Below are 23,065 nucleotides of genomic sequence, written 5' to 3'. Positions count from 1 at the left end.
ATTTGAAGCATCCAACCTTCCTGCTGTAGTCAGAGGCTCTTTCTATGGACATCTGCCTCTTGGATTCCTCTCAACTTGCCCTCTTATGAAACATTTTGTGAGCTGCAGTTACCTCCGATGGCTACAAGGTGGCGCTACATTCAGGTGAGAGCACAAGTATGCCCAAAATGTTAGTGACTTTTGCCAGATTTATCGGTGGATCTTGCATATTTTTTTCAGAGGCTAGATATTGCCTAGAAATGCTTTTTAACATAGAGATGCTGGAGTTATAATGTCTGGTCGGGCCTCAGCCCTTTCATTGTCTGCCCACTGTAACATATTTATTACCAGCACATGTGAGTGGTGACTCTGCTTTATGGAACTTATCATATATTAGGGCAATGAATATAGCAGAAGGGGCGATCGAGATGTTTGCCTACGTATTTGTTTATTTTTTTATATCTGGCTGATTAATCTGTTCATGATATTTCCATTTTGTGACATATTGCATTAAAATATATCCAGCTTGCAGAATATATAAGTATTTGTACTGCGTTGGCCGGGAATCGAACCCGGGTCAACTGCTTGGAAGGCAGCTATGCTCACCACTATACCACCAACGCCCTATGATCTGTATGCTCTCGGTTCTAAACATTACGACCCTGAGTGCAATGTCTATCTTGCACCAGCTTCAACGGTGCATTTGGTTTAGATACCAACATGAAAAGCAGTAGAAAGTTTTTAGCAGAGGGTAAGGAACTGGGATTGAAACCAAGGTCAAAGCTGTGCGGAAGAGAAGAATGGAAAGCAGTAGTACAAATAATAGATATGAACATATAGATGCAGCATGGGAAGCAAAGCAGGGAAGAGAAAGAGAGAACATTCCAGGAAATGCCCAGGAGATAGATAATAGCACAACTAAAAGGGAAGAATGAAATTCAAAGCATGCCCAGAAAAGTGTTTGAAGGTCCCACCAGTCATTTATGCTTATTATTGTGTGTCTTTACTTTCATAGTACAGGGTGGATCCTTTTACGATCCCTCTCTTGTATTTCAGCAGACACAGATAGTTGAGAAGTCTTTTCTCACATAGCTGGCAAAAGCTTGCGCTTTTACTTGCTGGCAGCCTGGGAATAACAGCTTGGTCCTTGGAAGAAAAATCAAGCAAAATTAGCAGAGGATGGTTTCGATCCATCGACCTCTGGGTTATGGGCCCAGCACGCTTCCGCTGCGCCACTCTGCTCCGTTGTGAAAGTGTTCTCTTTATGCAAATAAGGAGCATTCAGCAGAGTAGAGTGGGATTGGTCGGGCTCTCACCTCATTTGCCTACGTATATCGCAAGGCATGCTGGGTGCAGAAAAACTTAATCTTCCCCTCTCACAATCAGTCATAACTGAAAGCCAGACACTCTCAGGCACTAACCGTTTCAAACATTTATCAAGACAGCAGCTCTTGAACCCTCTATATCTCTCTCTGTGATACTAGCGCTAACATGCTCAGGATTTGGCTTTACCTGGGAGCCAGAGATCTACCCGGTGAGGGCTTGCCCGGTGTGAGGCTTTTGAGCGTTTGGGAGCGTTGTGGACGTTGGACAGGAAACTATGCAAATTTCAAGCATCCAACCTTCCTGCTGCAGTGAGAGGCTCTTTCCATGGACATCTGCCTCTTGGATTCCTCTCAACTTGCCTTCTGATAAAACATTTTGTGAGCTGCAGTTACCTTCGACAGCTACGAGGTGGCGCTACATTCAGGTCAGAGCACAAGTATGCAAAAATGTTACGGACTTTGGCCAGATTTATCGGTGGGTCTTGCATATTTTTTTCAGAGGCTAGAAATTGCCTAGAAATGCTTTTTAACATAGAGATGCTGGAGGTATAATGTCTGGTCGGGCCTCAGCCCTTTCATTGCCTGCCCAAAATAACATATTTATTACCAGCACATGTGAATGGCGACTCTGCTTTATGAAACTTATCATATATTAGGACAATGAATATAGCAGAAGGGGCGATTGAGATGTTTGCCTACGTATTTTTTAATTTCTATATATATGGCTGATTAATCTGTTCATGATATTTCCATTTTGTGACATGTTGAACTAAAATATATCCTGCTTGCAGAATACATAAGTATTTGCACTGCGTTGGCCGGGAATCGAACCCGGGTCAACTGCTTGGAAGGTAGCTATGCTCACCACTATACCACCAACGCCCTCTGTCATTTATGCTTATTATTGTGTCTCTTTACTTTCAAAGTAAAGGGTGGATCCTTTGACGATCCCTCTCTTGTATTTCAGCAGACAGATAGTTGAGAAGTCTTTTCTCACATAGCTGGCGCAAGCTTGCGCTTTTCCTTTCTGGCAGCGTGGAAATGACAGCTTGGTCCTTGGAAGGAAAATAAAGCAAATTTAGCAGAGGATGGTTTCGATCCATCGACCTCTGGGTTATGGGCCCAGCACGCTTCCGCTGCGCCACTCTGCTCCTCTGTGAAAGTGTTCTCTTTATGCAGATGAGGAGCATTCAGTGGAGTGACGTGGGCGTTCGGGACGTGAGAGGACGTTGGACAGGAAACTATGCAAATTTGAAGCATCCAACCTTCCTGCTGTAGTCAGAGGCTCTTTCTATGGACATCTGCCTCTTGGATTCCTCTCAACTTGCCCTCTTATGAAACATTTTGTGAGCTGCAGTTACCTCCGATGGCTACAAGGTGGCGCTACATTCAGGTGAGAGCACAAGTATGCCCAAAATGTTAGTGACTTTTGCCAGATTTATCGGTGGATCTTGCATATTTTTTTCAGAGGCTAGATATTGCCTAGAAATGCCTTTTAACATAGAGATGCTGGAGTTATAATGTCTGGTCGGGCCTCAGCCCTTTCATTGTCTGCCCACTGTAACATATTTATTACCAGCACATGTGAGTGGTGACTCTGCTTTATGGAACTTATCATATATTAGGGCAATGAATATAGCAGAAGGGGCGATCGAGATGTTTGCCTACGTATTTGTTTATTTTTTTATATCTGGCTGATTAATCTGTTCATGATATTTCCATTTTGTGACATATTGCATTAAAATATATCCAGCTTGCAGAATATATAAGTATTTGTACTGCGTTGGCCGGGAATCGAACCCGGGTCAACTGCTTGGAAGGCAGCTATGCTCACCACTATACCACCAACGCCCTATGATCTGTATGCTCTCGGTTCTAAACATTACGACCCTGAGTGCAATGTCTATCTTGCACCAGCTTCAACGGTGCATTTGGTTTAGATACCAACATGAAAAGCAGTAGAAAGTTTTTAGCAGAGGGTAAGGAACTGGGATTGAAACCAAGGTCAAAGCTGTGCGGAAGAGAAGAATGGAAAGCAGTAGTACAAATAATAGATATGAACATATAGATGCAGCATGGGAAGCAAAGCAGGGAAGAGAAAGAGAGAACATTCCAGGAAATGCCCAGGAGATAGATAATAGCACAACTAAAAGGGAAGAATGAAATTCAAAGCATGCCCAGAAAAGTGTTTGAAGGTCCCACCAGTCATTTATGCTTATTATTGTGTGTCTTTACTTTCAAAGTACAGGGTGGATCCTTTTACGATCCCTCTCTTGTATTTCAGCAGACACAGATAGTTGAGAAGTCTTTTCTCACATAGCTGGCAAAAGCTTGCGCTTTTACTTGCTGGCAGCCTGGGAATGACAGCTTGGTCCTTGGAAGAAAAATCAAGCAAAATTAGCAGAGGATGGTTTCGATCCATCGACCTCTGGGTTATGGGCCCAGCACGCTTCCGCTGCGCCACTCTGCTCCGTTGTGAAAGTGTTCTCTTTATGCAAATAAGGAGCATTCAGCAGAGTAGAGTGGGATTGGTCGGGCTCTCACCTCATTTGCCTAAGTATATCGCAAGGCATGCTGGGTGCAGAAAAACTTAATCTTCCCCTCTCACAATCAGTCATAACTGAAAGCCAGACACTCTCAGGCACTAGCCGTTTCAAACATTTATCAAGACAGCAGCTCTTGAACCCTCTATATCTCTCTCTGTGATACTAGCGCTAACATGCTCAGGATTTGGCTTTACCTGGGAGCCAGAGATCTACCCGGTGAGGGCGAGGCTTTTGAGCGTTTGGGAGCGTTGTGGACGTTGGACAGGAAACTATGCAAATTTCAAGCATCCAACCTTCCTGCTGCAGTGAGAGGCTCTTTCCATGGACATCTGCCTCTTGGATTCCTCTCAACTTGCCTTCTGATAAAACATTTTGTGAGCTGCAGTTACCTTCGACAGCTACGAGGTGGCGCTACATTCAGGTCAGAGCACAAGTATGCAAAAATGTTACGGACTTTGGCCAGATTTATCGGTGGGTCTTGCATATTTTTTTCAGAGGCTAGAAATTGCCTAGAAATGCTTTTTAACATAGAGATGCTAGAGGTATAATGTCTGGTCGGGCCTCAGCCCTTTCATTGCCTGCCCAAAATAACATATTTATTACCAGCACCTGTGAATGGCGACTCTGCTTTATGAAACTTATCATATATTAGGACAATGAATATAGCAGAAGGGGCGATTGAGATGTTTGCCTACGTATTTTTTAATTTCTATATATATGGCTGATTAATCTGTTCATGATATTTCCATTTTGTGACATGTTGAACTAAAATATATCCTGCTTGCAGAATACATAAGTATTTGCACTGCGTTGGCCGGGAATCGAACCCGGGTCAACTGCTTGGAAGGCAGCTATGCTCACCACTATACCACCAACGCCCTCTGTCATTTATGCTTATTATTGTGTCTCTTTACTTTCAAAGTAAAGGGTGGATCCTTTGACGATCCCTCTCTTGTATTTCAGCAGACACAGATAGTTGAGAAGTCTTTTCTCACATAGCTGGCGCAAGCTTGCGCTTTCCCTTTCTGGCAGCGTGGAAATGACAGCTTGGTCCTTGGAAGGAAAATAAAGCAAATTTAGCAGAGGATGGTTTCGATCCATCGACCTCTGGGTTATGGGCCCAGCACGCTTCCGCTGCGCCACTCTGCTCCTCTGTGAAAGTGTTCTCTTTATGCAGATGAGGAGCATTCAGTGGAGTGACGTGGGCGTTCGGGACGTGAGAGGACGTTGGACAGGAAACTATGCAAATTTGAAGCATCCAACCTTCCTGCTGTAGTCAGAGGCTCTTTCTATGGACATCTGCCTCTTGGATTCCTCTCAACTTGCCCTCTTATGAAACATTTTGTGAGCTGCAGTTACCTCCGATGGCTACAAGGTGGCGCTACATTCAGGTGAGAGCACAAGTATGCCCAAAATGTTAGTGACTTTTGCCAGATTTATCGGTGGATCTTGCATATTTTTTTCAGAGGCTAGATATTGCCTAGAAATGCTTTTTAACATAGAGATGCTGGAGTTATAATGTCTGGTCGGGCCTCAGCCCTTTCATTGTCTGCCCACTGTAACATATTTATTACCAGCACATGTGAGTGGTGACTCTGCTTTATGGAACTTATCATATATTAGGGCAATGAATATAGCAGAAGGGGCGATCGAGATGTTTGCCTACGTATTTGTTTATTTTTTTATATCTGGCTGATTAATCTGTTCATGATATTTCCATTTTGTGACATATTGCATTAAAATATATCCAGCTTGCAGAATATATAAGTATTTGTACTGCGTTGGCCGGGAATCGAACCCGGGTCAACTGCTTGGAAGGCAGCTATGCTCACCACTATACCACCAACGCCCTATGATCTGTATGCTCTCGGTTCTAAACATTACGACCCTGAGTGCAATGTCTATCTTGCACCAGCTTCAACGGTGCATTTGGTTTAGATACCAACATGAAAAGCAGTAGAAAGTTTTTAGCAGAGGGTAAGGAACTGGGATTGAAACCAAGGTCAAAGCTGTGCGGAAGAGAAGAATGGAAAGCAGTAGTACAAATAATAGATATGAACATATAGATGCAGCATGGGAAGCAAAGCAGGGAAGAGAAAGAGAGAACATTCCAGGAAATGCCCAGGAGATAGATAATAGCACAACTAAAAGGGAAGAATGAAATTCAAAGCATGCCCAGAAAAGTGTTTGAAGGTCCCACCAGTCATTTATGCTTATTATTGTGTGTCTTTACTTTCAAAGTACAGGGTGGATCCTTTTACGATCCCTCTCTTGTATTTCAGCAGACACAGATAGTTGAGAAGTCTTTTCTCACATAGCTGGCAAAAGCTTGCGCTTTTACTTGCTGGCAGCCTGGGAATGACAGCTTGGTCCTTGGAAGAAAAATCAAGCAAAATTAGCAGAGGATGGTTTCGATCCATCGACCTCTGGGTTATGGGCCCAGCACGCTTCCGCTGCGCCACTCTGCTCCGTTGTGAAAGTGTTCTCTTTATGCAAATAAGGAGCATTCAGCAGAGTAGAGTGGGATTGGTCGGGCTCTCACCTCATTTGCCTAAGTATATCGCAAAGGCATGCTGGGTGCAGAAAAACTTAATCTTCCCCTCTCACAATCAGTCATAACTGAAAGCCAGACACTCTCAGGCACTAGCCGTTTCAAACATTTATCAAGACAGCAGCTCTTGAACCCTCTATATCTCTCTCTGTGATACTAGCGCTAACATGCTCAGGATTTGGCTTTACCTGGGAGCCAGAGATCTACCCGGTGAGGGCGAGGCTTTTGAGCGTTTGGGAGCGTTGTGGACGTTGGACAGGAAACTATGCAAATTTCAAGCATCCAACCTTCCTGCTGCAGTGAGAGGCTCTTTCCATGGACATCTGCCTCTTGGATTCCTCTCAACTTGCCTTCTGATAAAACATTTTGTGAGCTGCAGTTACCTTCGACAGCTACGAGGTGGCGCTACATTCAGGTCAGAGCACAAGTATGCAAAAATGTTACGGACTTTGGCCAGATTTATCGGTGGGTCTTGCATATTTTTTTCAGAGGCTAGAAATTGCCTAGAAATGCTTTTTAACATAGAGATGCTGGAGGTATAATGTCTGGTCGGGCCTCAGCCCTTTCATTGCCTGCCCAAAATAACATATTTATTACCAGCACATGTGAATGGCGACTCTGCTTTATGAAACTTATCATATATTAGGACAATGAATATAGCAGAAGGGGCGATTGAGATGTTTGCCTACGTATTTTTTAATTTCTATATATATGGCTGATTAATCTGTTCATGATATTTCCATTTTGTGACATGTTGAACTAAAATATATCCTGCTTGCAGAATACATAAGTATTTGCACTGCGTTGGCCGGGAATCGAACTCGGGTCAACTGCTTGGAAGGCAGCTATGCTCACCACTATACCACCAACGCCCTCTGTCATTTATGCTTATTATTGTGTCTCTTTACTTTCAAAGTAAAGGGTGGATCCTTTGACGATCCCTCTCTTGTATTTCAGCAGACACAGATAGTTGAGAAGTCTTTTCTCACATAGCTGGCGCAAGCTTGCGCTTTTCCTTTCTGGCAGCGTGGAAATGACAGCTTGGTCCTTGGAAGGAAAATAAAGCAAATTTAGCAGAGGATGGTTTTGATCCATCGACCTCTGGGTTATGGGCACAGCACGCTTCCGCTGCGCCACTCTGCTCCTCTGTGAAAGTGTTCTCTTTATGCAGATGAGGAGCATTCAGTGGAGTGACGTGGGCGTTCGGGACGTGAGAGGACGTTGGACAGGAAACTATGCAAATTTGAAGCATCCAACCTTCCTGCTGTAGTCAGAGGCTCTTTCTATGGACATCTGCCTCTTGGATTCCTCTCAACTTGCCCTCTTATGAAACATTTTGTGAGCTGCAGTTACCTCCGATGGCTACAAGGTGGCGCTACATTCAGGTGAGAGCACAAGTATGCCCAAAATGTTAGTGACTTTTGCCAGATTTATCGGTGGATCTTGCATATTTTTTTCAGAGGCTAGATATTGCCTAGAAATGCTTTTTAACATAGAGATGCTGGAGTTATAATGTCTGGTCGGGCCTCAGCCCTTTCATTGTCTGCCCACTGTAACATATTTATTACCAGCACATGTGAGTGGTGACTCTGCTTTATGGAACTTATCATATATTAGGGCAATGAATATAGCAGAAGGGGCGATCGAGATGTTTGCCTACGTATTTGTTTATTTTTTTATATCTGGCTGATTAATCTGTTCATGATATTTCCATTTTGTGACATATTGCATTAAAATATATCCAGCTTGCAGAATATATAAGTATTTGTACTGCGTTGGCCGGGAATCGAACCCGGGTCAACTGCTTGGAAGGCAGCTATGCTCACCACTATACCACCAACGCCCTATGATCTGTATGCTCTCGGTTCTAAACATTACGACCCTGAGTGCAATGTCTATCTTGCACCAGCTTCAACGGTGCATTTGGTTTAGATACCAACATGAAAAGCAGTAGAAAGTTTTTAGCAGAGGGTAAGGAACTGGGATTGAAACCAAGGTCAAAGCTGTGCGGAAGAGAAGAATGGAAAGCAGTAGTACAAATAATAGATATGAACATATAGATGCAGCATGGGAAGCAAAGCAGGGAAGAGAAAGAGAGAACATTCCAGGAAATGCCCAGGAGATAGATAATAGCACAACTAAAAGGGAAGAATGAAATTCAAAGCATGCCCAGAAAAGTGTTTGAAGGTCCCACCAGTCATTTATGCTTATTATTGTGTGTCTTTACTTTCATAGTACAGGGTGGATCCTTTTACGATCCCTCTCTTGTATTTCAGCAGACACAGATAGTTGAGAAGTCTTTTCTCACATAGCTGGCAAAAGCTTGCGCTTTTCCTTGCTGGCAGCCTGGGAATAACAGCTTGGTCCTTGGAAGAAAAATCAAGCAAAATTAGCAGAGGATGGTTTCGATCCATCGACCTCTGGGTTATGGGCCCAGCACGCTTCCGCTGCGCCACTCTGCTCCGTTGTGAAAGTGTTCTCTTTATGCAAATAAGGAGCATTCAGCAGAGTAGAGTGGGATTGGTCGGGCTCTCACCTCATTTGCCTACGTATATCGCAAGGCATGCTGGGTGCAGAAAAACTTAATCTTCCCCTCTCACAATCAGTCATAACTGAAAGCCAGACACTCTCAGGCACTAACCGTTTCAAACATTTATCAAGACAGCAGCTCTTGAACCCTCTATATCTCTCTCTGTGATACTAGCGCTAACATGCTCAGGATTTGGCTTTACCTGGGAGCCAGAGATCTACCCGGTGAGGGCTTGCCCGGTGTGAGGCTTTTGAGCGTTTGGGAGCGTTGTGGACGTTGGACAGGAAACTATGCAAATTTCAAGCATCCAACCTTCCTGCTGCAGTGAGAGGCTCTTTCCATGGACATCTGCCTCTTGGATTCCTCTCAACTTGCCTTCTGATAAAACATTTTGTGAGCTGCAGTTACCTTCGACAGCTACGAGGTGGCGCTACATTCAGGTCAGAGCACAAGTATGCAAAAATGTTACGGACTTTGGCCAGATTTATCGGTGGGTCTTGCATATTTTTTTCAGAGGCTAGAAATTGCCTAGAAATGCTTTTTAACATAGAGATGCTGGAGGTATAATGTCTGGTCGGGCCTCAGCCCTTTCATTGCCTGCCCAAAATAACATATTTATTACCAGCACATGTGAATGGCGACTCTGCTTTATGAAACTTATCATATATTAGGACAATGAATATAGCAGAAGGGGCGATTGAGATGTTTGCCTACGTATTTTTTAATTTCTATATATATGGCTGATTAATCTGTTCATGATATTTCCATTTTGTGACATGTTGAACTAAAATATATCCTGCTTGCAGAATACATAAGTATTTGCACTGCGTTGGCCGGGAATCGAACCCGGGTCAACTGCTTGGAAGGTAGCTATGCTCACCACTATACCACCAACGCCCTCTGTCATTTATGCTTATTATTGTGTCTCTTTACTTTCAAAGTAAAGGGTGGATCCTTTGACGATCCCTCTCTTGTATTTCAGCAGACAGATAGTTGAGAAGTCTTTTCTCACATAGCTGGCGCAAGCTTGCGCTTTTCCTTTCTGGCAGCGTGGAAATGACAGCTTGGTCCTTGGAAGGAAAATAAAGCAAATTTAGCAGAGGATGGTTTCGATCCATCGACCTCTGGGTTATGGGCCCAGCACGCTTCCGCTGCGCCACTCTGCTCCTCTGTGAAAGTGTTCTCTTTATGCAGATGAGGAGCATTCAGTGGAGTGACGTGGGCGTTCGGGACGTGAGAGGACGTTGGACAGGAAACTATGCAAATTTGAAGCATCCAACCTTCCTGCTGTAGTCAGAGGCTCTTTCTATGGACATCTGCCTCTTGGATTCCTCTCAACTTGCCCTCTTATGAAACATTTTGTGAGCTGCAGGTACCTCCGATGGCTACAAGGTGGCGCTACATTCAGGTGAGAGCACAAGTATGCCCAAAATGTTAGTGACTTTTGCCAGATTTATCGGTGGATCTTGCATATTTTTTTCAGAGGCTAGATATTGCCTAGAAATGCTTTTTAACATAGAGATGCTGGAGTTATAATGTCTGGTCGGGCCTCAGCCCTTTCATTGTCTGCCCACTGTAACATATTTATTACCAGCACATGTGAGTGGTGACTCTGCTTTATGGAACTTATCATATATTAGGGCAATGAATATAGCAGAAGGGGCGATCGAGATGTTTGCCTACGTATTTGTTTATTTTTTTATATCTGGCTGATTAATCTGTTCATGATATTTCCATTTTGTGACATATTGCATTAAAATATATCCAGCTTGCAGAATATATAAGTATTTGTACTGCGTTGGCCGGGAATCGAACCCGGGTCAACTGCTTGGAAGGCAGCTATGCTCACCACTATACCACCAACGCCCTATGATCTGTATGCTCTCGGTTCTAAACATTACGACCCTGAGTGCAATGTCTATCTTGCACCAGCTTCAACGGTGCATTTGGTTTAGATACCAACATGAAAAGCAGTAGAAAGTTTTTAGCAGAGGGTAAGGAACTGGGATTGAAACCAAGGTCAAAGCTGTGCGGAAGAGAAGAATGGAAAGCAGTAGTACAAATAATAGATATGAACATATAGATGCAGCATGGGAAGCAAAGCAGGGAAGAGAAAGAGAGAACATTCCAGGAAATGCCCAGGAGATAGATAATAGCACAACTAAAAGGGAAGAATGAAATTCAAAGCATGCCCAGAAAAGTGTTTGAAGGTCCCACCAGTCATTTATGCTTATTATTGTGTGTCTTTACTTTCAAAGTACAGGGTGGATCCTTTTACGATCCCTCTCTTGTATTTCAGCAGACACAGATAGTTGAGAAGTCTTTTCTCACATAGCTGGCAAAAGCTTGCGCTTTTACTTGCTGGCAGCCTGGGAATGACAGCTTGGTCCTTGGAAGAAAAATCAAGCAAAATTAGCAGAGGATGGTTTTGATCTATCGACCTCTGGGTTATGGGCCCAGCACGCTTCCGCTGCGCCACTCTGCTCCGTTGTGAAAGTGTTCTCTTTATGCAAATAAGGAGCATTCAGCAGAGTAGAGTGGGATTGGTCGGGCTCTCACCTCATTTGCCTACGTATATCGCAAGGCATGCTGGGTGCAGAAAAACGTAATCTTCCCCTCTCACAATCAGTCATAACTGAAAGCCAGACACTCTCAGGCACTAGCCGTTTCAAACATTTATCAAGACAGCAGCTCTTGAACCCTCTATATCTCTCTCTGTGATACTAGCGCTAACATGCTCAGGATTTGGCTTTACCTGGGAGCCAGAGATCTACCCGGTGAGGGCGAGGCTTTTGAGCGTTTGGGAGCGTTGTGGACGTTGGACAGGAAACTATGCAAATTTCAAGCATCCAACCTTCCTGCTGCAGTGAGAGGCTCTTTCCATGGACATCTGCCTCTTGGATTCCTCTCAACTTGCCTTCTGATAAAACATTTTGTGAGCTGCAGTTACCTTCGACACCTACGAGGTGGCGCTACATTCAGGTCAGAGCACAAGTATGCAAAAATGTTACGGACTTTGGCCAGATTTATCGGTGGGTCTTGCATATTTTTTTCAGAGGCTAGAAATTGCCTAGAAATGCTTTTTAACATAGAGATGCTGGAGGTATAATGTCTGGTCGGGCCTCAGCCCTTTCATTGCCTGCCCAAAATAACATATTTATTACCAGCACATGTGAATGGCGACTCTGCTTTATGAAACTTATCATATATTAGGACAATGAATATAGCAGAAGGGGCGATTGAGATGTTTGCCTACGTATTTTTTAATTTCTATATATATGGCTGATTAATCTGTTCATGATATTTCCATTTTGTGACATGTTGAACTAAAATATATCCTGCTTGCAGAATACATAAGTATTTGCACTGTGTTGGCCGGGAATCGAACCCGGGTCAACTGCTTGGAAGGCAGCTATGCTCACCACTATACCACCAACGCCCTATGATCTGGATCCTCTCGGTTCTAAACATTACGACCCTGAGTGCAATGTCTATCTTGCACCAGCTTCAACGGTGCATTTGGTTTAGATACCAACATGAAAAGCAGTAGAAAGTTTTTAGCAGAGGGTAAGGAACTGGGATTGAAACCAAGGTCAAAGCTGTGCGGAAGAGAAGAATGGAAAGCAGTAGTACAAATAATAGATATGAACATATAGATGCAGCATGGGAAGCAAAGCAGGGAAGAGAAAGAGAGAACATTCCAGGAAATGCCCAGGAGATAGATAATAGCACAACTAAAAGGGAAGAATGAAATTCAAAGCATGCCCAGAAAAGTGTTTGAAGGTCCCACCAGTCATTTATGCTTATTATTGTGTGTCTTTACTTTCAAAGTACAGGGTGGATCCTTTTACGATCCCTCTCTTGTATTTCAGCAGACACAGATAGTTGAGAAGTCTTTTCTCACATAGCTGGCAAAAGCTTGCGCTTTTACTTGCTGGCAGCCTGGGAATGACAGCTTGGTCCTTGGAAGAAAAATCAAGCAAAATTAGCAGAGGATGGTTTCGGTCTATTGACCTCTGGGTTATGGGCCCAGCACGCTTCCGCTGCGCCACTCTGCTCCGTTGTGAAAGTGTTCTCTTTATGCAAATAAGGAGCATTCAGCAGAGTAGAGTGGGATTGGTCGGGCTCTCACCTCATTTGCCTAAGTATATCGCAAGGCATGCTGGGTGCAGAAAAACGTAATCTTCCCCTCTCACAATCAGTCATAACTGAAAGCCAGACACTCTCAGGCACTAGCCGTTTCAAACATTTATCAAGACAGCAGCTCTTGAACCCTCTATATCTCTCTCTGTGATACTAGCGCTAACATGCTCAGGATTTGGCTTTACCTAGGAGCCAGAGATCTACCCGGTGAGGGCTTGCCCGGTGTGAGGCTTTTGAGCGTTTGGGAGCGTTGTGGACGTTGGACAGGAAACTATGCAAATTTCAAGCATCCAACCTTCCTGCTGCAGTGAGAGGCTCTTTCCATGGACATCTGCCTCTTGGATTCCTCTCAACTTGCCTTCTGATAAAACATTTTGTGAGCTGCAGTTACCTTCGACAGCTACGAGATGGCGCTACATTCAGGTCAGAGCACAAGTATGCAAAAATGTTACGGACTTTGGCCAGATTTATCGGTGGGTCTTGCATATTTTTTTCAGAGGCTAGAAATTGCCTAGAAATGCTTTTTAACATAGAGATGCTGGAGGTATAATGTCTGGTCGGGCCTCAGCCCTTTCATTGCCTGCCCAAAATAACATATTTATTACCAGCACATGTGAATGGCGACTCTGCTTTATGAAACTTATCATATATTAGGACAATGAATATAGCAGAAGGGGCGATTGAGATGTTTGCCTACGTATTTTTTAATTTCTATATATATGGCTGATTAATCTGTTCATGATATTTCCATTTTGTGACATGTTGAACTAAAATATATCCTGCTTGCAGAATACATAAGTATTTGCACTGCGTTGGCCGGGAATCGAACCCGGGTCAACTGCTTGGAAGGCAGCTATGCTCACCACTATACCACCAACGCCCTCTGTCATTTATGCTTATTATTGTGTCTCTTTACTTTCAAAGTAAAGGGTGGATCCTTTGACGATCCCTCTCTTGTATTTCAGCAGACACAGATAGTTGAGAAGTCTTTTCTCACATAGCTGGCGCAAGCTTGCGCTTTTCCTTTCTGGCAGCGTGGAAATGACAGCTTGGTCCTTGGAAGGAAAATAAAGCAAATTTAGCAGAGGATGGTTTCGATCCATCGATCTCTGGGTTATGGGCCCAGCACGCTTCCGCTGCGCCACTCTGCTCCTCTGTGAAAGTGTTCTCTTTATGCAGATGAGGAGCATTCAGTGGAGTGACGTGGGCGTTCGGGACGTGAGAGGACGTTGGACAGGAAACTATGCAAATTTGAAGCATCCAACCTTCCTGCTGTAGTCAGAGGCTCTTTCTATGGACATCTGCCTCTTGGATTCCTCTCAACTTGCCCTCTTATGAAACATTTTGTGAGCTGCAGTTACCTCCGATGGCTACAAGGTGGCGCTACATTCAGGTGAGAGCACAAGTATGCCCAAAATGTTAGTGACTTTTGCCAGATTTATCGGTGGATCTTGCATATTTTTTTCAGAGGCTAGATATTGCCTAGAAATGCCTTTTAACATAGAGATGCTGGAGTTATAATGTCTGGTCGGGCCTCAGCCCTTTCATTGTCTGCCCACTGTAACATATTTATTACCAGCACATGTGAGTGGTGACTCTGCTTTATGGAACTTATCATATATTAGGGCAATGAATATAGCAGAAGGGGCGATCGAGATGTTTGCCTACGTATTTGTTTATTTTTTTATATCTGGCTGATTAATCTGTTCATGATATTTCCATTTTGTGACATATTGCATTAAAATATATCCAGCTTGCAGAATATATAAGTATTTGTACTGCGTTGGCCGGGAATCGAACCCGGGTCAACTGCTTGGAAGGCAGCTATGCTCACCACTATACCACCAACGCCCTATGATCTGTATGCTCTCGGTTCTAAACATTACGATCCTGAGTGCAATGTCTATCTTGCACCAGCTTCAACGGTGCATTTGGTTTAGATACCAACATGAAAAGCAGTAGAAAGTTTTTAGCAGAGGGTAAGGAACTGGGATTGAAACCAAGGTCAAAGCTGTGCGGAAGAGAAGAATGGAAAGCAGTAGTACAAATAACAGATATGAACATATAGATGCAGCATGGGAAGCAAAGCAGGGAAGAGAAAGAGAGAACATTCCAGGAAATGCCCAGGAGATAGATAATAGCACAACTAAAAGGGAAGAATGAAATTCAAAGCATGCCCAGAAAAGTGTTTGAAGGTCCCACCAGTCATTTATGCTTATTATTGTGTGTCTTTACTTTCAAAGTACAGGGTGGATCCTTTTACGATCCCTCTCTTGTATTTCAGCAGACACAGATAGTTGAGAAGTCTTTTCTCACATAGCTGGCAAAAGCTTGCGCTTTTACTTGCTGGCAGCCTGGGAATAACAGCTTGGTCCTTGGAAGAAAAATCAAGCAAAATTAGCAGAGGATGGTTTCGATCCATCGACCTCTGGGTTATGGGCCCAGCACGCTTCCGCTGCGCCACTCTGCTCCATTGGGAAAGTGTTCTCTTTATGCAAATAAGGAGCATTCAGCAGAGTAGAGTGGGATTGGTCGGGCTCTCACCTCATTTGCCTAAGTATATCGCAAGGCATGCTGGGTGCAGAAAAACTTAATCTTCCCCTCTCACAATCAGTCATAACTGAAAGCCAGACACTCTCAGGCACTAGCCGTTTCAAACATTTATCAAGACAGCAGCTCTTGAACCCTCTATATCTCTCTCTGTGATACTAGCGCTAACATGCTCAGGATTTGGCTTTACATGGGAGCCAGAGATCTACCCGGTGAGGGCTTGCCCGGTGTGAGGCTTTTGAGCGTTTGGGAGCGTTGTGGACGCTGGACAGGAAACTATGCAAATTTCAAGCATCCAACCTTCCTGCTGCAGTGAGAGGCTCTTTCCATGGACATCTGCCTCTTGGATTCCTCTCAACTTGCCTTCTGATAAAACATTTTGTGAGCTGCAGTTACCTTCGACAGCTACGAGGTGGCGCTACATTCAGGTCAGAGCACAAGTATGCAAAAATGTTACGGACTTTGGCCAGATTTATCGGTGGGTCTTGCATATTTTTTTCAGAGGCTAGAAATTGCCTAGAAATGCTTTTTAACATAGAGATGCTGGAGGTATAATGTCTGGTCGGGCCTCAGCCCTTTCATTGCCTGCCCAAAATAACATATTTATTACCAGCACATGTGAATGGCGACTCTGCTTTATGAAACTTATCATATATTAGGACAATGAATATAGCAGAAGGGGCGATTGAGATGTTTGCCTACGTATTTTTTAATTTCTATATATATGGCTGATTAATCTGTTCATGATATTTCCATTTTGTGACATGTTGAACTAAAATATATCCTGCTTGCAGAATACATAAGTATTTGCACTGCGTTGGCCGGGAATCGAACCCGGGTCAACTGCTTGGAAGGTAGCTATGCTCACCACTATACCACCAACGCCCTCTGTCATTTATGCTTATTATTGTGTCTCTTTACTTTCAAAGTAAAGGGTGGATCCTTTGACGATCCCTCTCTTGTATTTCAGCAGACACAGATAGTTGAGAAGTCTTTTCTCACATAGCTGGCGCAAGCTTGCGCTTTTCCTTTCTGGCAGCGTGGAAATGACAGCTTGGTCCTTGGAAGGAAAATAAAGCAAATTTAGCAGAGGATGGTTTCGATCCATCGACCTCTGGGTTATGGGCCCAGCACGCTTCCGCTGCGCCACTCTGCTCCTCTGTGAAAGTGTTCTCTTTATGCAGATGAGGAGCATTCAGTGGAGTGACGTGGGCGTTCGGGACGTGAGAGGACGTTGGACAGGAAACTATACAAATTTGAAGCATCCAACCTTCCTGCTGTAGTCAGAGGCTCTTTCTATGGACATCTGCCTCTTGGATTCCTCTCAACTTGCCCTCTTATGAAACATTTTGTGAGCTGCAGTTACCTCCGATGGCTACAAGGTGGCGCTACATTCAGGTGAGAGCACAAGTATGCCCAAAATGTTAGTGACTTTTGCCAGATTTATCGGTGGATCTTGCATATTTTTTTCAGAGGCTAGATATTGCCTAGAAATGCTTTTTAACATAGAGATGCTGGAGTTATAATGTCTGGTCGGGCCTCAGCCCTTTCATTGTCTGCCCACTGTAACATATTTATTACCAGCACATGTGAGTGGTGACTCTGCTTTATGGAACTTATCATATATTAGGGCAATGAATATAGCAGAAGGGGCGATCGAGATGTTTGCCTACGTATTTGTTTATTTTTTTATATCTGGCTGATTAATCTGTTCATGATATTTCCATTTTGTGACATATTGCATTAAAATATATCCAGCTTGCAGAATATATAAGTATTTGTACTGCGTTGGCCGGGAATCGAACCCGGGTCAACTGCTTGGAAGGCAGCTATGCTCACCACTATACCACCAACGCCCTATGATCTGTATGCTCTCGGTTCTAAACATTACGACCCTGAGTGCAATGTCTATCTTGCACCAGCTTCAACGGTGCATTTGGTTTAGATACCAACATGAAAAGCAGTAGAAAGTTTTTAGCAGAGGGTAAGGAACTGGGATTGAAACCAAGGTCAAAGCTGTGCGGAAGAGAAGAATGGAAAGCAGTAGTACAAATAATAGATATGAACATATAGATGCAGCATGGGAAGCAAAGCAGGGAAGAGAAAGAGAGAACATTCCAGGAAATGCCCAGGAGATAGATAATAGCACAACTAAAAGGGAAGAATGAAATTCAAAGCATGCCCAGAAAAGTGTTTGAAGGTCCCACCAGTCATTTATGCTTATTATTGTGTGTCTTTACTTTCAAAGTACAGGGTGGATCCTTTTACGATCCCTCTCTTGTATTTCAGCAGACACAGATAGTTGAGAAGTCTTTTCTCACATAGCTGGCAAAAGCTTGCGCTTTTACTTGCTGGCAGCCTGGGAATAACAGCTTGGTCCTTGGAAGAAAAATCAAGCAAAATTAGCAGAGGATGGTTTCGATCCATCGACCTCTGGGTTATGGGCCCAGCACGCTTCCGCTGCGCCACTCTGCTCCATTGTGAAAGTGTTCTCTTTATGCAAATAAGGAGCATTCAGCAGAGTAGAGTGGGATTGGTCGGGCTCTCACCTCATTTGCCTAAGTATATCGCAAGGCATGCTGGGTGCAGAAAAACTTAATCTTCCCCTCTCACAATCAGTCATAACTGAAAGCCAGACACTCTCAGGCACTAGCCGTTTCAAACATTTATCAAGACAGCAGCTCTTGAACCCTCTATATCTCTCTCTGTGATACTAGCGCTAACATGCTCAGGATTTGGCTTTACCTGGGAGCCAGAGATCTACCCGGTGAGGGCTTGCCCGGTGTGAGGCTTTTGAGCGTTTGGGAGCGTTGTGGACGTTGGACAGGAAACTATGCAAATTTCAAGCATCCAACCTTCCTGCTGCAGTGAGAGGCTCTTTCCATGGACATCTGCCTCTTGGATTCCTCTCAACTTGCCTTCTGATAAAACATTTTGTGAGCTGCAGTTACCTTCGACAGCTACGAGGTGGCGCTACATTCAGGTCAGAGCACAAGTATGCAAAAATGTTACGGACTTGGCCAGATTTATCGGTGGGTCTTGCATATTTTTTTCAGAGGCTAGAAATTGCCTAGAAATGCTTTTTAACATAGAGATGCTGGAGGTATAATGTCTGGTCGGGCCTCAGCCCTTTCATTGCCTGCCCAAAATAACATATTTATTACCAGCACATGTGAATGGCGACTCTGCTTTATGAAACTTATCATATATTAGGACAATGAATATAGCAGAAGGGGCGATTGAGATGTTTGCCTACGTATTTTTTAATTTCTATATATATGGCTGATTAATCTGTTCATGATATTTCCATTTTGTGACATGTTGAACTAAAATATATCCTGCTTGCAGAATACATAAGTATTTGCACTGCGTTGGCCGGGAATCGAACCCGGGTCAACTGCTTGGAAGGTAGCTATGCTCACCACTATACCACCAACGCCCTCTGTCATTTATGCTTATTATTGTGTCTCTTTACTTTCAAAGTAAAGGGTGGATCCTTTGACGATCCCTCTCTTGTATTTCAGCAGACACAGATAGTTGAGAAGTCTTTTCTCACATAGCTGGCGCAAGCTTGCGCTTTTCCTTTCTGGCAGCGTGGAAATGACAGCTTGGCCCTTGGAAGGAAAATAAAGCAAATTTAGCAGAGGATGGTTTCGATCCATCGACCTCTGGGTTATGGGCCCAGCACGCTTCCGCTGCGCCACTCTGCTCCTCTGTGAAAGTGTTCTCTTTATGCAGATGAGGAGCATTCAGTGGAGTGACGTGGGCGTTCGGGACGTGAGAGGACGTTGGACAGGAAACTATGCAAATTTGAAGCATCCAACCTTCCTGCTGTAGTCAGAGGCTCTTTCTATGGACATCTGCCTCTTGGATTCCTCTCAACTTGCCCTCTTATGAAACATTTTGTGAGCTGCAGTTACCTCCGATGGCTACAAGGTGGCGCTACATTCAGGTGAGAGCACAAGTATGCCCAAAATGTTAGTGACTTTTGCCAGATTTATCGGTGGATCTTGCATATTTTTTTCAGAGGCTAGATATTGCCTAGAAATGCTTTTTAACATAGAGATGCTGGAGTTATAATGTCTGGTCGGGCCTCAGCCCTTTCATTGTCTGCCCACTGTAACCTATTTATTACCAGCACATGTGAGTGGTGACTCTGCTTTATGGAACTTATCATATATTAGGGCAATGAATATAGCAGAAGGGGCGATCGAGATGTTTGCCTACGTATTTGTTTATTTTTTTATATCTGGCTGATTTATCTGTTCATGATATTTCCATTTTGTGACATATTGCATTAAAATATATCCAGCTTGCAGAATATATAAGTATTTGTACTGCGTTGGCCGGGAATCGAACCCGGGTCAACTGCTTGGAAGGCAGCTATGCTCACCACTATACCACCAACGCCCTATGATCTGTATGCTCTCGGTTCTAAACATTACGACCCTGAGTGCAATGTCTATCTTGCACCAGCTTCAACGGTGCATTTGGTTTAGATACCAACATGAAAAGCAGTAGAAAGTTTTTAGCAGAGGGTAAGGAACTGGGATTGAAACCAAGGTCAAAGCTGTGCGGAAGAGAAGAATGGAAAGCAGTAGTACAAATAATAGATATGAACATATAGATGCAGCATGGGAAGCAAAGCAGGGAAGAGAAAGAGAGAACATTCCAGGAAATGCCCAGGAGATAGATAATAGCACAACTAAAAGGGAAGAATGAAATTCAAAGCATGCCCAGAAAAGTGTTTGAAGGTCCCACCAGTCATTTATGCTTATTATTGTGTGTCTTTACTTTCAAAGTACAGGGTGGATCCTTTTACGATCCCTCTCTTGTATTTCAGCAGACACAGATAGTTGAGAAGTCTTTTCTCACATAGCTGGCAAAAGCTTGCGCTTTTACTTGCTGGCAGCCTGGGAATAACAGCTTGGTCCTTGGAAGAAAAATCAAGCAAAATTAGCAGAGGATGGTTTCGATCCATCGACCTCTGGGTTATGGGCCCAGCACGCTTCCGCTGCGCCACTCTGCTCCATTGGGAAAGTGTTCTCTTTATGCAAATAAGGAGCATTCAGCAGAGTAGAGTGGGATTGGTCGGGCTCTCACCTCATTTGCCTAAGTATATCGCAAGGCATGCTGGGTGCAGAAAAACTTAATCTTCCCCTCTCACAATCAGTCATAACTGAAAGCCAGACACTCTCAGGCACTAGCCGTTTCAAACATTTATCAAGACAGCAGCTCTTGAACCCTCTATATCTCTCTCTGTGATACTAGCGCTAACATGCTCAGGATTTGGCTTTACATGGGAGCCAGAGATCTACCCGGTGAGGGCTTGCCCGGTGTGAGGCTTTTGAGCGTTTGGGAGCGTTGTGGACGCTGGACAGGAAACTATGCAAATTTCAAGCATCCAACCTTCCTGCTGCAGTGAGAGGCTCTTTCCATGGACATCTGCCTCTTGGATTCCTCTCAACTTGCCTTCTGATAAAACATTTTGTGAGCTGCAGTTACCTTCGACAGCTACGAGGTGGCGCTACATTCAGGTCAGAGCACAAGTATGCAAAAATGTTACGGACTTTGGCCAGATTTATCGGTGGGTCTTGCATATTTTTTTCAGAGGCTAGAAATTGCCTAGAAATGCTTTTTAACATAGAGATGCTGGAGGTATAATGTCTGGTCGGGCCTCAGCCCTTTCATTGCCTGCCCAAAATAACATATTTATTACCAGCACATGTGAATGGCGACTCTGCTTTATGAAACTTATCATATATTAGGACAATGAATATAGCAGAAGGGGCGATTGAGATGTTTGCCTACGTATTTTTTAATTTCTATATATATGGCTGATTAATCTGTTCATGATATTTCCATTTTGTGACATGTTGAACTAAAATATATCCTGCTTGCAGAATACATAAGTATTTGCACTGCGTTGGCCGGGAATCGAACCCGGGTCAACTGCTTGGAAGGTAGCTATGCTCACCACTATACCACCAACGCCCTCTGTCATTTATGCTTATTATTGTGTCTCTTTACTTTCAAAGTAAAGGGTGGATCCTTTGACGATCCCTCTCTTGTATTTCAGCAGACACAGATAGTTGAGAAGTCTTTTCTCACATAGCTGGCGCAAGCTTGCGCTTTTCCTTTCTGGCAGCGTGGAAATGACAGCTTGGTCCTTGGAAGGAAAATAAAGCAAATTTAGCAGAGGATGGTTTCGATCCATCGACCTCTGGGTTATGGGCCCAGCACGCTTCCGCTGCGCCACTCTGCTCCTCTGTGAAAGTGTTCTCTTTATGCAGATGAGGAGCATTCAGTGGAGTGACGTGGGCGTTCGGGACGTGAGAGGACGTTGGACAGGAAACTATACAAATTTGAAGCATCCAACCTTCCTGCTGTAGTCAGAGGCTCTTTCTATGGACATCTGCCTCTTGGATTCCTCTCAACTTGCCCTCTTATGAAACATTTTGTGAGCTGCAGTTACCTCCGATGGCTACAAGGTGGCGCTACATTCAGGTGAGAGCACAAGTATGCCCAAAATGTTAGTGACTTTTGCCAGATTTATCGGTGGATCTTGCATATTTTTTTCAGAGGCTAGATATTGCCTAGAAATGCTTTTTAACATAGAGATGCTGGAGTTATAATGTCTGGTCGGGCCTCAGCCCTTTCATTGTCTGCCCACTGTAACATATTTATTACCAGCACATGTGAGTGGTGACTCTGCTTTATGGAACTTATCATATATTAGGGCAATGAATATAGCAGAAGGGGCGATCGAGATGTTTGCCTACGTATTTGTTTATTTTTTTATATCTGGCTGATTAATCTGTTCATGATATTTCCATTTTGTGACATATTGCATTAAAATATATCCAGCTTGCAGAATATATAAGTATTTGTACTGCGTTGGCCGGGAATCGAACCCGGGTCAACTGCTTGGAAGGCAGCTATGCTCACCACTATACCACCAACGCCCTATGATCTGTATGCTCTCGGTTCTAAACATTACGACCCTGAGTGCAATGTCTATCTTGCACCAGCTTCAACGGTGCATTTGGTTTAGATACCAACATGAAAAGCAGTAGAAAGTTTTTAGCAGAGGGTAAGGAACTGGGATTGAAACCAAGGTCAAAGCTGTGCGGAAGAGAAGAATGGAAAGCAGTAGTACAAATAATAGATATGAACATATAGATGCAGCATGGGAAGCAAAGCAGGGAAGAGAAAGAGAGAACATTCCAGGAAATGCCCAGGAGATAGATAATAGCACAACTAAAAGGGAAGAATGAAATTCAAAGCATGCCCAGAAAAGTGTTTGAAGGTCCCACCAGTCATTTATGCTTATTATTGTGTGTCTTTACTTTCAAAGTACAGGGTGGATCCTTTTACGATCCCTCTCTTGTATTTCAGCAGACACAGATAGTTGAGAAGTCTTTTCTCACATAGCTGGCAA

General features: G+C 43.7%; 18 non-coding genes across 18 annotated transcripts; all 18 read right to left on the bottom strand.

Annotated features, from left to right (window-relative positions):
* Window positions 1-530: 530 nt before the first annotated feature.
* On the bottom strand, window positions 531-602 carry TRNAG-UCC (transfer RNA glycine (anticodon UCC)). The gene has a single exon. It is a non-coding gene; the product is annotated as a tRNA-Gly (tRNA).
* A 1,512-nt stretch (window positions 603-2,114) lies between these two features.
* Window positions 2,115-2,186, bottom strand: TRNAG-UCC (transfer RNA glycine (anticodon UCC)). The gene has a single exon. It is a non-coding gene; the product is annotated as a tRNA-Gly (tRNA).
* An 897-nt stretch (window positions 2,187-3,083) lies between these two features.
* TRNAG-UCC (transfer RNA glycine (anticodon UCC)) lies at window positions 3,084-3,155 on the bottom strand. Its single transcript has one exon. It is a non-coding gene; the product is annotated as a tRNA-Gly (tRNA).
* Window positions 3,156-4,656: 1,501 nt separating this feature from the next.
* TRNAG-UCC (transfer RNA glycine (anticodon UCC)) lies at window positions 4,657-4,728 on the bottom strand. The gene has a single exon. It is a non-coding gene; the product is annotated as a tRNA-Gly (tRNA).
* An 899-nt stretch (window positions 4,729-5,627) lies between these two features.
* On the bottom strand, window positions 5,628-5,699 carry TRNAG-UCC (transfer RNA glycine (anticodon UCC)). Its single transcript has one exon. It is a non-coding gene; the product is annotated as a tRNA-Gly (tRNA).
* A 1,502-nt stretch (window positions 5,700-7,201) lies between these two features.
* TRNAG-UCC (transfer RNA glycine (anticodon UCC)) lies at window positions 7,202-7,273 on the bottom strand. The gene has a single exon. It is a non-coding gene; the product is annotated as a tRNA-Gly (tRNA).
* Window positions 7,274-8,172: 899 nt separating this feature from the next.
* TRNAG-UCC (transfer RNA glycine (anticodon UCC)) lies at window positions 8,173-8,244 on the bottom strand. The gene has a single exon. It is a non-coding gene; the product is annotated as a tRNA-Gly (tRNA).
* Window positions 8,245-9,756: 1,512 nt separating this feature from the next.
* Window positions 9,757-9,828, bottom strand: TRNAG-UCC (transfer RNA glycine (anticodon UCC)). Its single transcript has one exon. It is a non-coding gene; the product is annotated as a tRNA-Gly (tRNA).
* Window positions 9,829-10,725: 897 nt separating this feature from the next.
* Window positions 10,726-10,797, bottom strand: TRNAG-UCC (transfer RNA glycine (anticodon UCC)). The gene has a single exon. It is a non-coding gene; the product is annotated as a tRNA-Gly (tRNA).
* Window positions 10,798-12,298: 1,501 nt separating this feature from the next.
* TRNAG-UCC (transfer RNA glycine (anticodon UCC)) lies at window positions 12,299-12,370 on the bottom strand. Its single transcript has one exon. It is a non-coding gene; the product is annotated as a tRNA-Gly (tRNA).
* Window positions 12,371-13,882: 1,512 nt separating this feature from the next.
* Window positions 13,883-13,954, bottom strand: TRNAG-UCC (transfer RNA glycine (anticodon UCC)). The gene has a single exon. It is a non-coding gene; the product is annotated as a tRNA-Gly (tRNA).
* An 899-nt stretch (window positions 13,955-14,853) lies between these two features.
* Window positions 14,854-14,925, bottom strand: TRNAG-UCC (transfer RNA glycine (anticodon UCC)). Its single transcript has one exon. It is a non-coding gene; the product is annotated as a tRNA-Gly (tRNA).
* A 1,512-nt stretch (window positions 14,926-16,437) lies between these two features.
* Window positions 16,438-16,509, bottom strand: TRNAG-UCC (transfer RNA glycine (anticodon UCC)). Its single transcript has one exon. It is a non-coding gene; the product is annotated as a tRNA-Gly (tRNA).
* An 899-nt stretch (window positions 16,510-17,408) lies between these two features.
* On the bottom strand, window positions 17,409-17,480 carry TRNAG-UCC (transfer RNA glycine (anticodon UCC)). Its single transcript has one exon. It is a non-coding gene; the product is annotated as a tRNA-Gly (tRNA).
* Window positions 17,481-18,991: 1,511 nt separating this feature from the next.
* Window positions 18,992-19,063, bottom strand: TRNAG-UCC (transfer RNA glycine (anticodon UCC)). Its single transcript has one exon. It is a non-coding gene; the product is annotated as a tRNA-Gly (tRNA).
* Window positions 19,064-19,962: 899 nt separating this feature from the next.
* TRNAG-UCC (transfer RNA glycine (anticodon UCC)) lies at window positions 19,963-20,034 on the bottom strand. Its single transcript has one exon. It is a non-coding gene; the product is annotated as a tRNA-Gly (tRNA).
* A 1,512-nt stretch (window positions 20,035-21,546) lies between these two features.
* TRNAG-UCC (transfer RNA glycine (anticodon UCC)) lies at window positions 21,547-21,618 on the bottom strand. The gene has a single exon. It is a non-coding gene; the product is annotated as a tRNA-Gly (tRNA).
* An 899-nt stretch (window positions 21,619-22,517) lies between these two features.
* Window positions 22,518-22,589, bottom strand: TRNAG-UCC (transfer RNA glycine (anticodon UCC)). The gene has a single exon. It is a non-coding gene; the product is annotated as a tRNA-Gly (tRNA).
* Window positions 22,590-23,065: the final 476 nt, after the last annotated feature.

This window comes from Lissotriton helveticus, chromosome 11 (assembly GCF_964261635.1).
Source record: "Lissotriton helveticus chromosome 11, aLisHel1.1, whole genome shotgun sequence".
In the NCBI taxonomy this organism is placed as follows: Eukaryota; Metazoa; Chordata; class Amphibia; order Caudata; family Salamandridae; genus Lissotriton; species Lissotriton helveticus.
The sequence above is the reverse complement of the archived record's forward strand: the minus strand, read 5'-3'. Positions and strand labels throughout refer to the sequence as shown.